Source organism: Sarcophilus harrisii, chromosome 1 (genome assembly GCF_902635505.1).
Source record: "Sarcophilus harrisii chromosome 1, mSarHar1.11, whole genome shotgun sequence".
Taxonomy (NCBI): Eukaryota; Metazoa; Chordata; class Mammalia; order Dasyuromorphia; family Dasyuridae; genus Sarcophilus; species Sarcophilus harrisii.
The window spans coordinates 291,539,798-291,556,934 of record NC_045426.1 but is presented as its reverse complement, the minus strand read 5'-3'; positions in this window follow the sequence as shown (position 1 = coordinate 291,556,934).

Sequence of the window (17,137 nt, the reverse complement as noted above, 5' to 3'; positions counted from 1 at the left end):
ATTTGTCAGGTCCTCTGAAGATTATTATAGATATCATCTTATTTGAACTTCATAATATCCTGGCTATCAGAATTCTCATTTTAAAGATCAGGATGAAGCAGACAGAGATTAAATTACTTGATTAAGATCACAGTAAGTATCTGAGGTTGGATTTGAATTCAGGTTTTCCTGACTCCAAACCCAACATTCTATCTACTGTACCACTTGGACAGGAATTTTTAGATTAATTGGAAGCAAGGAGCTCAGGAACAAGAAAACAGAAGGAAATACAAATATGGGGAACATCTTTTAAAATAACATGGTGAATTTATCACATACTCAAAAAAGAATAGTACAAAATAGACTTGTAGCTTCATGCACAATCCTCCTTTTCTGTTTTATGTATATGAAATGTTTGTTTTATTTTTGTGTTTGTTAAGCTCAGAATTAAAAGAACCTCACACATACAACTGATTACTTTTTAGCATAGTTGTATTCTTTACTGATGAAGATTTCTAAGCCTCGACTAGGAAAACATCCTATATAACTTTCCCCTCTCATTTCCCTCCTTTCCCCTGCTGGTCCCATCTCTTACTTGAAACAGTGAATTTCATGAAAATGTCAAAATCAAATGGGTTTTTAACTCCCACCCCCCCTTTTTTTGTCATGAGAACTCCTTGAGGATTGAAAGAAGCCTTCTTTTTATTCAAATACTGGCCACTAGGGGATGCACTGGTTATATATTTGCTCTGTAAATTCTATTTGAAAACATTTTTATCAGAAAGAAATAGAATTAAAATGAAAAACAACCCAGGATAGTCTCCAATTTCTTGAGAACCTACATATAGAACTAGAATGTAATTAAAAGATCATCTTCATTTTACTGGTGAGAAAAATGAAGTCTAGGAAGATTTTAAGAGGCTTGCTCAGGATCCCTCAGGTAGGAGTATCAGGTAGGATAGGAACCCTGGTCCTTTGATTTCAAAGGCAGATGTCTATCTATTGGACCATCCTTGCTTAATTTATTTCAGAATGACAAAAGTGTACTTTTTTTTTTTTAATCCAACAGGCTTTCCTTTGGGTTTTTTGTACCAAGTGTAGAAAACCATAAGAGCTGTGATTCCAATGAAATCTCACTTGATAGTGTGTGTGTGTGTGTGTGTGTGTGTGTGTACATATACATATACATTGGTATGAAAATAACATCAAATAGCCTTCATTCACCCTTGACTTGGAAGCTTCCTTGGAGCACTCCAAGCAAAATGGGAGGATTGGACTAGAACATCTCCAGTCTCTTCCAGGTCTACCATTCTATGATCCTATATGTAACATACTTAGGGAAGGAAAAAAAAGGGGGGGGGCAGTATATGTTCCTTTAGATGTACGATTGATCACAGGATGTCAAAGAATCTAACTTATTGCTTTGAACTCTTTTTCTTAATGAAAAAACAGCTCCTTTATTCTCTTAGATGTTCCTGTCATGAATATGAAGTTTGAAGGAATTACTTGCGAGATAATATCTTCTGTTTCAGAGCAACATTGGGCTAAACAGCTATTATGAAATTTTATCAGATGTGAAACAGATTATAAAGTCACCTGGACTGTTATTATTGTTCTATATACAATCTCTGAATTGAACTTCACAGGCTCAGTTCAATCACACCTATTCATGCATGAGAATCTTTTTTTGACAAAAGGTCTTCCAGCTTCTGCCCAAACACTTCCTCACTGCCTTCTAGAGGCAGCTATTGGGCCAGAGGATAGAGAAATGAGCCTAGAGTCAGGAAAACTTGAGTTCAAATTAAGCCTCATCTACTTATAGCCGTGTGAAGGGGCAAGATAACTTTCAACTGTGAAGGAGAAAGGAATTTGTGACCAAAAAATCATTACTGATCACAAAATAGAAAATTTTGATTATATCAAGTTAAAAAGATTTTATACAAACAAAACTAAAGCAGACAGGATTAGAAGGGAAGCAATAAACTGAGAAACATTTTTACATTAAAGGTTCTGATAAAGGCCTCATTTCCAAAATATATAGAAAATTGACTTTAATTTATTAAGAAATCAAGCTATTCTCCAATTGATAAATGGTCAAAGCATATGAAGAGACAACTTTCAGATGAAGAAATGAAAACTAATTCTAGCCATATGAAAAGATGTTCCAAATCATTAGTGATCAGAGAAATGCAAATTAAAACAACTCTGAGATACCACTACACACCTGTCAGATTTGCTAGGATGACAAGAAAAGATAATGATGAATGTTGGCGGGAATGTGGGAAAACTGGGACACTGATACATTGTTAATGGAATTGTGAATGCATCCAACCATTCTGGAGAGCAATTTGGAACTATGCTCAAAAAGTTATCAAACTGTGTATACTTTGATCCAGCAGTGTTACTACTGGGCTTGTGTCCCAAAGAAATATTAAAGAAGGGGAAGGGACCCATATGTGCAAAAATGTTTGTGGCAGCCCTTTTTGTAGTGGTTAGAAACTGGAAATTGAATGGATGCCCATCAATTGCAGAATGGCTGAATAAATTGTGGTATATGAATGTTATGGAATATTATCTTTCTGTAAGAAAAGACCAGCAGGATTATTTCAGAAAGGCCTGGAGAGACCTACATGAATTGATGCTGAGTGAAATGAGCAGAACCAGGAGGTCATTATACACTTCAACAACAATACTATATGATGATCATTTCTGATGGACGTGGCTCTCTTCAACAATGAGATGAACCAAATCAGTTCCAATTGTTCAGTAATGAAGAGAACCAGTTACACCCAGTGAATGAACTATGGGAAATGAGTGTGGACCACAACATAGCATTTCTACTCCTGTTTTTGTTCACTTGCATTTTTGTTTTTCCTTCTCAGGTTATTTTTATCTTATTTCTAAATCTGATTTTTCTTGTGCAGCAAGATAATTGTATAAATATGTATACATATATTGCATTTAATATATACTTTAACATATTTAACATGTATTGGTCTATGTGCCATCTAGGGGAGGGGCTGGGGGTAAGGAGGAGAAAAGTTGGAACAGAAGGTTTTGCAAAGGTCAATGCTGAAAAATTACCCATGCACATGTCTTATAAATAAAAAGCTATAATAAAAAAAAATTCTGTTCCACCCTTCAGGAAGGATAGGGCCTTCATCTCTACCAATAAGAATAAAATCTCATATCAGTAGCCTCTGAGACCAAAGTTACATCACTTCCCTGAGCTAAAGCTCTTCGTATATAATGCTGAAAAAACTGAGGCAAAATAGAAATTAGAAAGTTTTTAATATTTTATTTGAGAGGAAGAGATTGTGCTGGGGGCAAAACAGGATTTATGTTGCTCCCAAGGCTGACTAAGTCTCAAAGTATCCAGCAGTGAATGTGAGTTTCCCATGAAATGTATATGGCTCTATGCTAAGGTAGATAGACAAAGGCAGGGGCAGAGACAGAACACTGAGAGCGGAAATTTCCAGGCAGGGCCCATCAGTCTGGTTCTGACAGGTTGGGAGGTTCGACCATAAATTCTGATAAACTTGGAGTAAAGGAGGTGTCCAACTAGAACCAGGAAGTCTGGAGAGATAGAAGTAGAGGTATCTGAGATAGGGCATCTGGAATTTTATGACTCTTTTGGAATGTCAGAGTGGCCAGGCTGTGGCTGGCCTAATTATCTCAGTCCTAATAATCAGGAAGGGGGTTTCCAACCAAGGGGAATTGAGGCAGAACAAACTGAAACAGTACAATTCAGGGAAACTGAGGCAAAACAATTCAGAGAAACTGAGGCAAAACAATTCAGGGAAACTGAGGCAGAACAATTTAGGTAAACTGAGGCAGGACAATTAAAGAAATGTGGTACAACATTCCACACTTTTCTGAATATTCAAATCATTGAATTACCTTCCTCTAGATACCTGGAAGGTCTTAGCACTATGATTGACCAACCCTATGTGAATCAAATAAAACTAGAAAACTGCAAGGACTTATATGGCAAGGATAAGTATCTCCCTGACAACATGTCAGATCCTCTGCAGTTCTGGAGCACCATCTCAGCCAGAGAATCCAGTTTGAGATGGACAGTTCACTGTGAGTTAGATGGTCAGCAGTCATTTGTGTACTTAACTCGACGTCTACTTATAGGAGGAGTAGCAGGGCTCAAGACAGTCATGCTATCCATACTAAGAGGGGCACCCCAAGGCTGTCAGATGCTCCAAGAGGGAAGGGTGAGACCTGGAGTAGCTCCACTTGTCTCCACTCCGAAGAAACAGGAGCTGCTACTAGGATACAGAAAGGATCTGCATTTCTGAGCAGAGTTATCAGAGTATGCATAGTAAGACTATCAAGGCAGACAAACCCAAAACTTTTAGATGCCTGATACAAAACTGCAACATCCTTTGAGAATGGTGAAATACTAATTAAGGAACTGGGGTTACAGAACTGGAGAAATGGATCAGAGAGACTGCCAGTCCCAAGATGCCTCCCCAGATTTCTGATTGTTCCTAAAAAACAGACAATCAGAAAATAGTCTCAAAACTGGGTCTGCCAGGGCAATTCCAACAGAATAAGGGGTTTCAAAGCTAAAGCATAACCAGCAATCACAGTCCAATAGGTTTAAATAATTTAACCAAGCAGAGAATAAAAACAAAAAAGGACTGCTTAAAGGACTTCCACTTCAATCTGAACTGGTGGGTGAACTGGGGGTGGGGCAAAAGTGCCTAAGGTAAAGTAAACAGAAAACTAGGGATTCCCATTCTTTTAGGTATTCTGTGAAAAATTCACCAGTTTTCCTAATTCCCCATCTCTTTCTTCCTTTATTTTTTAGGCAAAAGGTATCATCCAAAGAAAAGTAAATAAATTATCAAATAACCATCCCATATATAAATCACAAGAGTGAATTAAAATTGCTATACACAACAGACTAGTACAGTAGGGTTTCCTAAAAAATCCCTCAAACTATTACATTTTCTGAAGGGGACAGACATAGGGTCCTAATATATCTCTCCATTTAATAAACTATTAAATTGGTCTTTAATCTCTAATCTCTGTCTTGCTCAGTTTCTCCAGCATTACAAGTGCTGGTCACATAAGGCCTGTTCCACTCAGGAGTTGGGGCCGTGACCTCTAATGTTAATAGTAATTATCTCATATTCTGTTACTCTTGACCCAATTTCTGGAATATAAAATTAAAATCATAACCGTCTGAAGATGTCAAAAATTTGTGATCTACTGAATTCAAAAAATCATTTCTCTGTTGTTTATTAAGAAGAAAGATAGCTTTTAGCTTATACTTATCAGCTTAGGTCTTTCCCACCAAATTCTAGTTACACAAAAAACCCACCACACATAGTAAATAGTAGGAGGCAAAATGGCAGAGGGAAGCCAGAAAGTTTATCTGGAATAATAAAAGGTCAAGAATTTCAAGGGAATTAATAAAAAAAATGCAAATGAAGGTGGCCTAGCTTCATCAGACCTAAAAGTATATTATAAAGTAGCAGTCATCAAAACCATTTGGTACTGGCTAAGAAATAAAGTAGTAGATCAGTGGAATAGGTTAGGTTCACAAAACGCAACAGTCAATGACTTTAGTAATCTAGTGTTTGATAATCCCAAAAACTCCAGCTTCTGGGATAAGAATAGCTATTTGACAAAAATTGCTGGGGAAATTAGAAAATAGTGTGGCAGAAATTAGGCACTGACCAACATTTAACCAAAATAAGGTTGAAATCAGTTCGTGATTTAGACATTAAAAGGTCTGTCTTTCAGATCTGTAGAGGGAAAGAATTTATGGCCAATGAAGAACTAGAAAACATTAAGAAATGCAAAATTGATAATTTTGATTATAATAAATTAAAAAGTTTTTGTACAAACACAATCAATACAGACAAGATTAGAAAGGAAGCAATAAACTGGAGGGAAAAATTATATCCAGGGTTCTGATAGGGTTCTGATAAAGGCCTCATTTCTAAAGTACATAGAGAATTGACTGAAATTTATAAGAATACAAGCCATTCTCCAAATGATAAATTATTAAGAGATATGAACAGACAATTTTTAGACAAAGAAATTAAAACCATTTCTAGTCATATGAAAAAATGCTCTAAATCACTAATGATTAGAAAAATACAAATTAAGACAGTTCTGAGGTACCACTACACATTTCTCAGATTGGCGAAAATGACAGGAAAAGATGAGAAATGTTCAAGGAAATGTGGGAAAACTGGGACACTGATACATTGCTGATGAAATTATGAACTGATCCAACCATTATGGAGAGCAATTTGGAACTATGCCCAAAGGGCTGTTAAACTGTGCATACTCTTTGATCCAGCAGTGTTTCTACTGGATCTGTATCCCAAAAAGAGCATTAAAAAAGGGAAAAGGACCCACATGTGCAAAAGTAGCAGCCCTTTTTGTAGTGACAAAAGTTGGAGAATAGCTGAATAAGCTATAGTTTATGAATGTTATGAATTATTATTATTCTATAAGAAACAATCAGCCGAATGATTTCAGAAAGGCCTGGATAGGGTTAAATGAACTGATGCTAAATGAAGTGAGTAGAAACAAGATAACATTCTAAACAGCAAAAACAAATTATGTGATGATCAGCTTTGATGAACTTTAAAAAGAACAATGAGGTGATTTAGGCCAATTCCAATAGATTTGTTATGGAGAAAGCCATCTGCACCCAGAAAAAGAATTGTGGAGACTGAATGTGGATCACAACATAGTATTTTCAACTTTTTTGTTGTTTGTTTGCTTTTTTCCCATTCTCATTTTTTTCCCTTTTTGATCTGATCTTTCTTGTGCAGTATAATAAATATAGAAATACATATAGAAGAACTGTACATGTTTAACATATATTGGATTGCTTGCTGTCTCAAGGAGAGGAAAAAGGGAGGGAGAAAAATTTGGAACATATGTTTTTTTTACAAGGATAAATGTCGAAAACTATCTTTGCATGTAGTTTGAAAATAAAAAGCCATTATTTAAAAAAGCTAACAATTTATTTTATGAAAAAAAACAATAAAATAGTCAAATCTTTGGTTTATTTGATTTGAAGAAGAAAAGAATTATCTGTATCAAAAGGAAAATGGGTGAATTTACCACCAATGAAGAGGAAATTAAAGCAAAAATTAGGAGCTATTTTGCACAATTGTATGTCAATAAATCTAATAATCTAATTGAAATAGATGAGTATTTACAAAAATGTAAATTGTCCAGATTTAGAAGAACAGAAGAAGAAATCAGAAGAAATTAGAAGAACAGAAGAGGAAATCAAATACTTAAATAACCCCATGTTAGAAAAAGAAATTGAACAAACCATCAATAGACTCCCTAAAAAGAATCTACAGTCAGATGGATTTAGAAGTAAATTCTACCAAACATTTAAAGAATAATTAATTACAATGCTATATAAAATATTTGGAAAAATAAGAGAAGGAATTGTACCAAATTTCTTTTATGACATAATACCTAAACTATAAAGAGCCAAAACAGAAATTATATGTATGAGTGTGTCTTTTCTTTACTTTCTTGCAAATTGTTCTTTTGCTCTCTGCTATACACTTTATTTACTTTATTCTTTCCCTCCTCCTTTCATTCTTACTCCCACACCCAAGCAGGCTATTATAGGGTTTTTGGGGCTTCTTTTTTTTTTTTTTTTTTTTAGTTCCAGTTGCTTTATTGTTTAATTTTCACAGTTTCATTCTCTATTTTTTTTTAATTTTTAAAATTATTTTTATTAAAGTTTTTTATTTTCAAAACATATGCAAGGATAATTTTCAATATTTACCCTTGCAAAACCTTGTGTTTCAAGTTTTTTTCCCTCCCTTCCCCCAACCCCCACCTAGATTTCAAGTAATCCAGTGTTAAACATGTGCAATTCTTCTATACATATTTCCATAGTAATTGTGGCTGCACAAGAAAAATCAAATCAAAAAGGAAAAAATGAGAAAGAAAACAAAATACAAGCAAACAACAAAAAGAGTGAAGATACTATGTTGTGATCCATACTCAGTTTCCACAGTCCTCTCTCTGGGTACAATTAGCTATCTTCATCACAAGACCATTGGAACTGGTCCAAGCAAACTATAGTTAAGAAAGGATATAGTGAAATATACATATACCTATGTAAACACACACTTAGCTCCCTTTCATCTCCCCCTCCCCATCATTATCAATCAGGATACAGTTAAGAAAGGATATTTTTATGTATAGATAGTAGATATGAACATATATGTGTGTGTACATACATGTACACACAAAGACACATCTTCCTTTCATCACTTGCATGTAAGCAAGTTACAGTGAAGAAAAGATATATTTATATATACATATGTAGATGTAGATGTATATATGTAGATATACACATACATACACACGTCTTTCCTATCCCTGCTGACTCTTTCATTAAATTCTGCTCCATAACTTGGCTTACTATTTCTTAAGCTCCTCCCCTACCCAGAAATCCCTCCCTTGTCTTCTTTCCCCTCACCCTTTGCTTCCTCATCCACCTATTCCTCCTCCCTTATTTCTTTATAGATTTTGAAGGGTGCTATACTCTTCATAGTTTCCAGAATTAGCCCTTCTTCCCTCTCTAATAACTGTGTCTATTCTTTCTCTGCATCTCATTTGTATAACATAATTACTATTTTTACCTTACCTCTGCTCCAATCTTTCTTTTGAGCCAACCCATTGTTGATGTTAATCTTAAACATATAGTACACATTTCCTACGTAAAAAAAAATTGTCCATGTTGAGTTCCTTGAAATTTATCTTTGATATTGGCTCTTATATGTTAAATTTTCTATTATATTCGGGTTTGGTTGATAGGAAGTCCTGAAAATCTGCAAGTACATTAAATGTCCATTTTTTCTCATTCAATATTATATATAATTTTGTGGGATATGATGTGTTTGGACTTAGACCTAGTTCTTTTGAGTTTAGATTCTAGGATCTGTGGTCTTTTATTATAGCTACTGATAAATCTTGTACAATTCTAATTGTAGCTCCAACATATTTGAATTGTGTTTTCTTGTTTCTTGTAAAATTTTCTCTTTGATCTCAGGGTTTCAAAATTTGGCAATAATATTCCTGTGCATCTTCCACACAGGATCTCTTTGAGGTAGTGATTAGTGGATTTTTTCTATTTCTACTTTCCCCTCATGTACTATCACTCCAGGACAATTTTCTAGGATTATTTCTTGCATTATTGTGTCAAGGTTCTCTTTTTGGTCACAACGTTTTGGCAGTCCAATTATTCTTATATTTTCTCTTCTTGATCTGTTTTCTGTAACTGTTGTTTTTCTTATGAGATGTTTCAAGTTCTATTCTGTTTTCTCATTCTTTATAATCTTTTTTGTTATTTCTTGGTTTCTCATAGTTTCACTGACTTCCTCTTGCCTGATTTTAATTTTCAAAGAGTTGTTTTCATCTTTGAGACTCAGGATCTCCTTTTCTAATTGGTTAATTTTTTTTTCATAATCTTGTTTTTCCTGGATGGTTTTAATTTTTTTCTTTAATTTTTCCTCCGTGTCTTTCATTTGATTTTTAATTTTTTTTGAGTTCTTCTATAAATTCTCTCTGGGCAGGGAGCCATTCATGTTCCTCTTTAGGGTAGAAGCTTTTTTTCACTAAAGTGTCCTCCTCTGAAGATGAATCCTGGTCTTCCCTATTCCCGTAACATGTTCCAATGGTGGGGTTCTTTCTTCTTTGTGGGTTCATTTTCTTTCTTTTTTTTTAATAAAAGGTTTTAGTGTAAGCACCTCTTATGGTACCTCATGCTTTCCTTCAGCTCTCCACTTTGACCAAGGACCCTAAAGCAACAGCTCCATCCTCCTACAAATGCCCACAACCAGCAGTACTCCTATTCTGCTGCTTCTGCACTCACTAATTCTTCTCACCCAAGGCCACATCTCAGCTTCACATCTGGACTGATGGGCCCATCAGGCTTCGCTTAGTCTTTTTGGATTCAAACTCCCACACCACAGTCAGGAAGGTGAAAGTCTCTGTAGTTCCTGCTGAGGATCTAACTACCCCACAACCAGACAGCCAGAAGGATCCTCAATAGGTGTTTCTGCAGAGCTAGCCCGGAGGTGTTTGCACTTCAGAGAGGTTAATTCCCATTTAGGGTCTTTCTTCAGATCTTGTAAATTTGTGTCAGGAGGACTCCTGTTCTGCCGAAGTGTTGGTTTTTCACCACTCTATGTTGACCCTGAAGCACAAATTTGTGCCATCTAGTTGACCCTCAAATCTAATTTCATATGGGCTTATACCCCAAAGAGATACTAAAGAAGGGAAAGGGACCTATATGTGCCAAAATGTTTGTGGCAGCCCTGTTTGTGGTGGCTTGAAACTGGAAGATGAATGGATGCCCATCAATTGGAGAATGGTTGAGTAAGTTGTGGTATATGAATATTATGGAATATTATTGTTCTATAAGAAATGAGCAGCAGGATGAATCCAGAGAAGATTGGTGAGACTTATATGATCCTAAGTGAAATGAGCAGAACCAGGAGATCATTATATAAACCCTCAACAACGAAGTATCCTGTATGAGGATGTATTCTGATGGAAGTGGATTTCTTCGACAAAGAGAAGGTCTAACTCAGTTTCAATTGATCAAGGATGGACAGAAGCAGCTACACACAAAGAAAGAACACTAGGAATGAATGTAAACTGCTTGCATTTTTGTTTTTCTTCCCAGGTTATTTTTACCTTCTGAATCCAATTCTTCCTGTGCAACAAGAGAACTGTTTGATTCTGCACACATATATTGTATCTAGGATATACTGTAACATATTTAACATATATAGGACTGCTTGCCATCTGGGGGAGGGGATGAAGGAAGGGAGGGGAAAAGTTGGAACAGAAGTGAGTGCAAGGGGATAATGTGAAAAAATTACCCAGGCATGGACTCTGTCAATAAAAAGTTATAATAAAAAAAATAAAAATAAAGAGAAAAAAATCTAATTTCATAATATTTGAATTTTTAATATGGAAAATATCAAAAGACATAACTTATAAAAACAAAAGCTCTTTGGAGAAGTTCTCAACATTTTTGAGCGTAAAGAAGTCCTGAGATCAAAGAGTTTGAGAATGCTAATCTTAATAACTTCAGTTTTAAAAAAGGCAAAGTTGGGTAGTGGTTAGAAAGGTGGCCTTAAAGACAGGAAGACCTGGCATCAGAGCTTGGGCTCATGAGGTAAGCCTTCAGTGTTCTAGGTAACTTTCAAAATTGAAGCAATTTTCAAGGTGTGTGCGTGTGTGTGTGTGTGTGTGTGTGTGTGTTTTAAATAAGCATTTTTGAAATTTTTCTTTCAAATGATCGACTCTGTGAGAAGCAGTAATTTAAGTTTCTTCCAAGTGTGTCTCTTCACAGCTCTAGACCAGAATTAAGCTTAACAGGGTTTTCTTTCCATGTTGTTTTTACCGGGCCCTTTCTGTGACTTTGGTTTCACCAGGTTATAAGAGGGCCAATGGGAATCTCATTCATCCACTCCTATGCATCACCAATTAGAGGATGAGACATTTGGCTACTTTAAGAAAGGCTCAGAGGTCTATTTGCACTGGTAGAGGGGAACTTGCTGCTTAATATCTAACAGTTATATAGTATGTAAAAGTAGCTTGATTTTATGTAACACTTTAAGTTTTGCAAAACACTTTACAAACTTATCTCACTTGATCCTCACAACAACCCTGGGAGGCAGACACTATTATTATCCTCATTTTATAGAGGGGGGAATTGAGGGAAGTGGAATAAGTCTATTTCCTATTCTTATTTCTGTTTAAGAAGATGAAAACAAGGGGAGTAGGTAATGGAAAATGAATAAAAAAATATGACATAAAGTGATGAAATTAACTGTTTCATAAGAAATTGGGAAGACTTTTTTATGTATGGATACAGAGAGAGTAGTGAACAAAATTAAGAGAACATTTTATACTATTACAATAATATTATAAAAAAAACATCTTTGGGAAGATTAAAACACTGCTCAATGTAATGATAAAACAATTCAAAGAACTAAAGATTGAAACATGCTTCTTCTGCCAGAGAGGCAATGATGAACTTAAAAATGCAAACTAAGATTTTTCTTTTTTTAATTGGCCAGTGTGGGGATATATTTTTGTGAGATTATGTACCTTAACAGTTTTATTATTGTTCAATTGGGAAACGAGCAGTGAGAAGGAAAGATAATTGTTGCTGTTCAACTCATGTCTTACTCTTTGTGACAGCTGGATGGCACACTGGACAAAACACTGGGCCTGGAGTCAGAAAGACCAACTTTAAAAAGTGCCCTTGGATACTTATTAGTTTGGTGACCTTGGGCAAGTCATATAAGCCTGTTTGCCTCAGCTGGAGAAAGAAATTGCAGACTACTCCCAGTATCTTTGCCAAGAAAACCTCAAATGGGATTATGAAAAGTTAAACATGACTGAAAAAAATTTTTTTTCTTGTTCTTATTTATTCTGCCTTGTGGCAAAGGGATTATGTAGGTGAGAAAAATGAATATTTGGAAAAATAGTGTGGTAGGACAAAAGAGGAAAGAAAAAGCTTTTATAATGGAGGAGAAGGGGATGATGGTTAAGAATTGAGTGAATTTTACTCTTATCAGAATTGTCTCAAAAAGGAAATGACATGCACTTTCAATATGGGTTTAGAATCTATCTTACCCAGCAGAAAATTAGGAGGGAAGGGGAGGGGAATGGGAGAAAGGGCATATTAGGAGAAGGGGTAGTCAGTAGCAAAACACTTTTGAGGAGGGTCAGGGAAAAAGAGAGAGAATAAAATAAATGAGGTGGGGGGATGCAGTTAATAGTAATTGGGAAAAGAATTTTGAAGGAAGTTTCTTTGGTAAAGGCTTCATTTCTCAAATGTATAGGGAACTGAGTCAAATTTATATAATAAAATAAGAACCATCTCTAGAAGGCTGGAATGATTGTACAGGGCTGGAACTCTGAAAAGGTGTACTTGAATCTAAGACAACAGAGTACTTAAGGCTAAGGACCTACTCAATGTGAGATAATGGTTCTATAACCTATATTTAGATGATATGGTGATGTGATGGCTCTCCTCAAAATTGGTGCCTGCTGAATATCTTGTGTTAAGGTAATTGTAAGGAAGGATTAGAGGGCTGAGGGAGAAAGTCAGAGTCTCTCTGACCCAGCATGCTCAGCAGGGAAGACTTCAGGTTCCAGACTCGAGTTCAGAATCCATCTTCAACGAGCCATGTTGCCTGCCTCCTTCACTTCTCCTCCTAAAGAACAAGGACTTTGACTGATCTTGACTCTGATTGATCCTGAGGTCCTCCAGAAAGTTAACCCGGACATTACAACCATCTCCCAATTGATAAAATGATCAAAAGATATGAATTATTTCCAATGGGGTATAAAATCATATATATCCTATGACCTAACAATACCAGGCATGAATCCCAAAAGAGATTTAAAAAAAAAAAAAAAAAAAGGAAAAGAACCCACATGTAAAAAAAAATATTTATAGCAGTTTTTTCCCTCAGGGCAAAGAATTAGAAATTGAGGTATGGTTGAATAAATTGTAGTATGTGAGTATGATGAAATATTCTATGGGAAATGATGAGAAGGATGCTCTCAAAAAACAAACAAACAAACATAGAAAGGTCTCTATGAACTCAAGCAAAGTGAAAGGTAGAGCATACAAAGAAATAGCAATTTTGTGAGATGACTACCTATAAATGACTGTCATTCTCAGCAAAACAATGATTCACAACTACTCTGAATGACTTCTGATGAAAACTGCTGTCCATCCCCAGAGAAAAAACTGATTGTGTCTGAATACAGATTGATGTATATATTTTTTAAACTTTATTTTTCTTGAGATTTTTGATGGGGAGAAGGGAGATCTATATGTTTTGTTTTGTTTTGTTTCCCCACAACATGATTTCTATGGAAATGTTTTGCAAAACTTCACACATAGGGAGGAAGGGAGAGAATTTGGAATTCAAAGTTTTAAAAACAAAAGTATAACTAAAAATTTTTAATCTGGAAGAGGACATAAAGAGTGATGGAAAATTGTTTGACATATTTAAAGGTCTTTGATTGGGAAAAGGGATTATATTTATTCTGTTTGACCCAAAGGGCAGAATTAAGAACAATGGGTAGAAGATGCAGAGAAACAGATTTTGGCTTAATACAAGGGAAAGCATCCTTTTTTAAGGTTTATCCAAAAGCAGGAGCAAAAATTGAATGTCCACCTCTTGGAGTTGTTATAGATGGGGTTTATTCATGACTGAGTTGAAATAGAATTCTTAACCAGAAGCCCATGAATTTAAAAAAAGTTCTGATTACCATATGGTTGATTTCCTATATATTTTATGCATTTAAAATATCATCTAGGAGTCTATAGGTCTTACCATATTTCCATGGCACAAGAAAGGCTGAATTCCTACACTAAAGATTCTTCAATGTCCATTCCAACTCCAAAATTCTATGCAGTTGAGACTCAGTAGAGTTAAGTGATATTTAAAATTAAAGTTAGTTATTGGAAGATCAGGTACTAGAACTGGTCTTCTGCCTCACTGTACATACTTTTTCCAAAATGCTACTTGTTAGCCTTATTTCTTTCAAATCCTGGATCAGCAGGATTTTCTGTCATACAGCAAGGGGGATTATCCTAAATTTATCTCAGATTATTATCAAAATTATTCTATACAATTTTTTAATTGTCTCAAATATCTCATAGTGGAAAGAGTTCTGAACTAGACCACAGAGAACTTAGTATAAAGAGATTTCAGTAGCTCTGTCACAGTTAAGTGACACAGCTTGATCTTGGACAAATCATTTAACATCCCTCTTATTCTTTTCCTCTTCCTTTTTCTTTTCTTTTCTTCCCTCCTCCCTTTTCTTCTTTTTTGTCTTCCCTCCCTCCCTCCTTCCTTCCTTTCTCTCTCTCCTTTCCTCCCTTCCCTCCCCCCTAACCCATTTTCTCAGCTTTAAAATAGTCTGTACTCTATTACTTATAAGATTCCCTCCAAATATAGATGTATTCTGAACAAACTAGGTTTTTTTTTAATATAACTTATTTGGATAGAAAAATGTGAGAAATTTATATTTGAATTTTTTCCCCTTAGTTTTTGTATTCTTTCATTGGCATGTCAGGAAATACTTCTAACTTCTTTCTGAAAGTTCCACATAGGCAGAAGCTTACACTACAGTAGAGGAATTTTTACTATGGGGTCCACAGATCTCCAAGGAGTGCTTCAATAGATTTCAAGAGGTTCTATGAACTTGGACAGGAAACAATTTACTTCTCAATTTTCACTATACTCTAAGTGAAATTAAGTATTTCTTACAATTATGAAAGTAAGTGTACACACTGTTCTGTAAGGAGGTCCACAGATTTCATCAGTTTGGCAAAGAGGTCTTATGATCCAAAAAAGTAAGAATTCCTGTATCATGTGACAAAATAATGTAGAGGGCTGAAACTCCAAAAAACATATACTTGAATCAGACAACCGAGCACTTAAGGCTAATTACCTATTTGAGGTGAGATAATGACTCAATTAGCATATATTTGGATAATGGCTTTTCTCACCATTGGTGCTTGCTGAATGTTTGGTATTAAGATAATCATAGACAAAGATTGGAGGGCAGAGGGAGAGAGGCCAGAGTCATTTGGTGGCAGGACGAGGAGGAAAGAGATTGCTGACTCCAGACTCCAGAATCGAGGATTCTGCTTGCCAGCCTCCTTCACTTCTCCCCCTAAAGACCAAGGACTTTAATTCATCCTGACTCTGGCTGACCCCAAGGCCTCCAGAGAGCTAGCCCATATTTTAGATAGTAAACTTTTTTTTTTCAGGTTCCTCATTTTTTTTTATTATAGCTTTTTATTTACAAGACATATGCATGGGGAAATTTTCAGCATTGACTCTTCCAAAACCTTCTGTTCCATCTTTTCTCCTCCTTCCCCCCACCCCCTCCCCTAGATGGCACATAGACCAATACATGTAAAATATGTTAAATTATATATTAAATGCAATATATGTATACATATTTATACAGTTATCTTAATGCACAAGAAAAATCAGATTTAGAAATAAGTTAAAAATAACCTGAGAATGAAAGTAAAAATACAAGCAGACAAAAACAGAAGGAATAGAAATGCTATGTTGTGGTCCACACTAATTTCCCATAGTTCTTTCGCTGGATATACCTGGTTCTCTTCATTATTGAACAAATGGAACTGATTTGGTTCATCTCACTGTTGCAGAGAGCCACGTCCATCAGAAATGATATTATATTGTTGTTGAAGTGTATAATGGCCTCCTGGTTCTGCTCATTTCACTAAGCATCAATTCATGTAGGTCTCTCCAAGCCTTTCTGAAATAATCCTGCTGGTCATTTCTTACAGAAAAATAATATTCCATAACATCCACATATCACAATTTATTCAGCCATTCTGCAATTGATGGGCATCCATTCTATTTCCAGTTTCTAGCCATTACAAAAAGGGCTGCCACAAACTGCCACAAACATTTTTGTACATATGAGTCCCTTTTCCTTCTTTAATATCTCTTTGGGATACAAGCCCAGTAGTAACACTGCTGGATCAAAGGGCATGCACAGTTTGATGACTTTTTGAGCATAGTTCCAAATTGCTCTCCAGAATGGCTGGATGTATTCACAATTCCACCAACAATTCCACAATAATTATTTCCCCACATTCCCTCCAACATTCTGCATTATCTTTCCCGTCATTCTATCCAATCTGACAGGTGTGTAGTGGCATCTCAGAGTTGTCTTAATTTGCATTTCTCTGATTAATAATGACTTGGAGAATCTTTTGATATGGCTAGAAATAGTTTGAATTTCTTCAGCTGAGAATTGTCTGGTTCATATCCTTTGACCATTTATCAATTGGAGAATGGCTTGATTTCTTATAAATTAGAATCAATTCTCTATATATTTTGGAAATCAGGCCTTTATCAGAACCTTTGACTGTAAAAATGTTTTCCCAATTTAGTGCTTCCCTTCTAATCTTGTCTGCATTAGTTTTGTTTATACAAAAACTTTTTAATTTGATATAATCAAAATTTTCTATTTTGTGATCAGTAATGATCTCTAGTTCTTCTTTTGTCATAAATTCCTTCCTTTTCTACAGGTCTGAGAGGTAGACTATCCT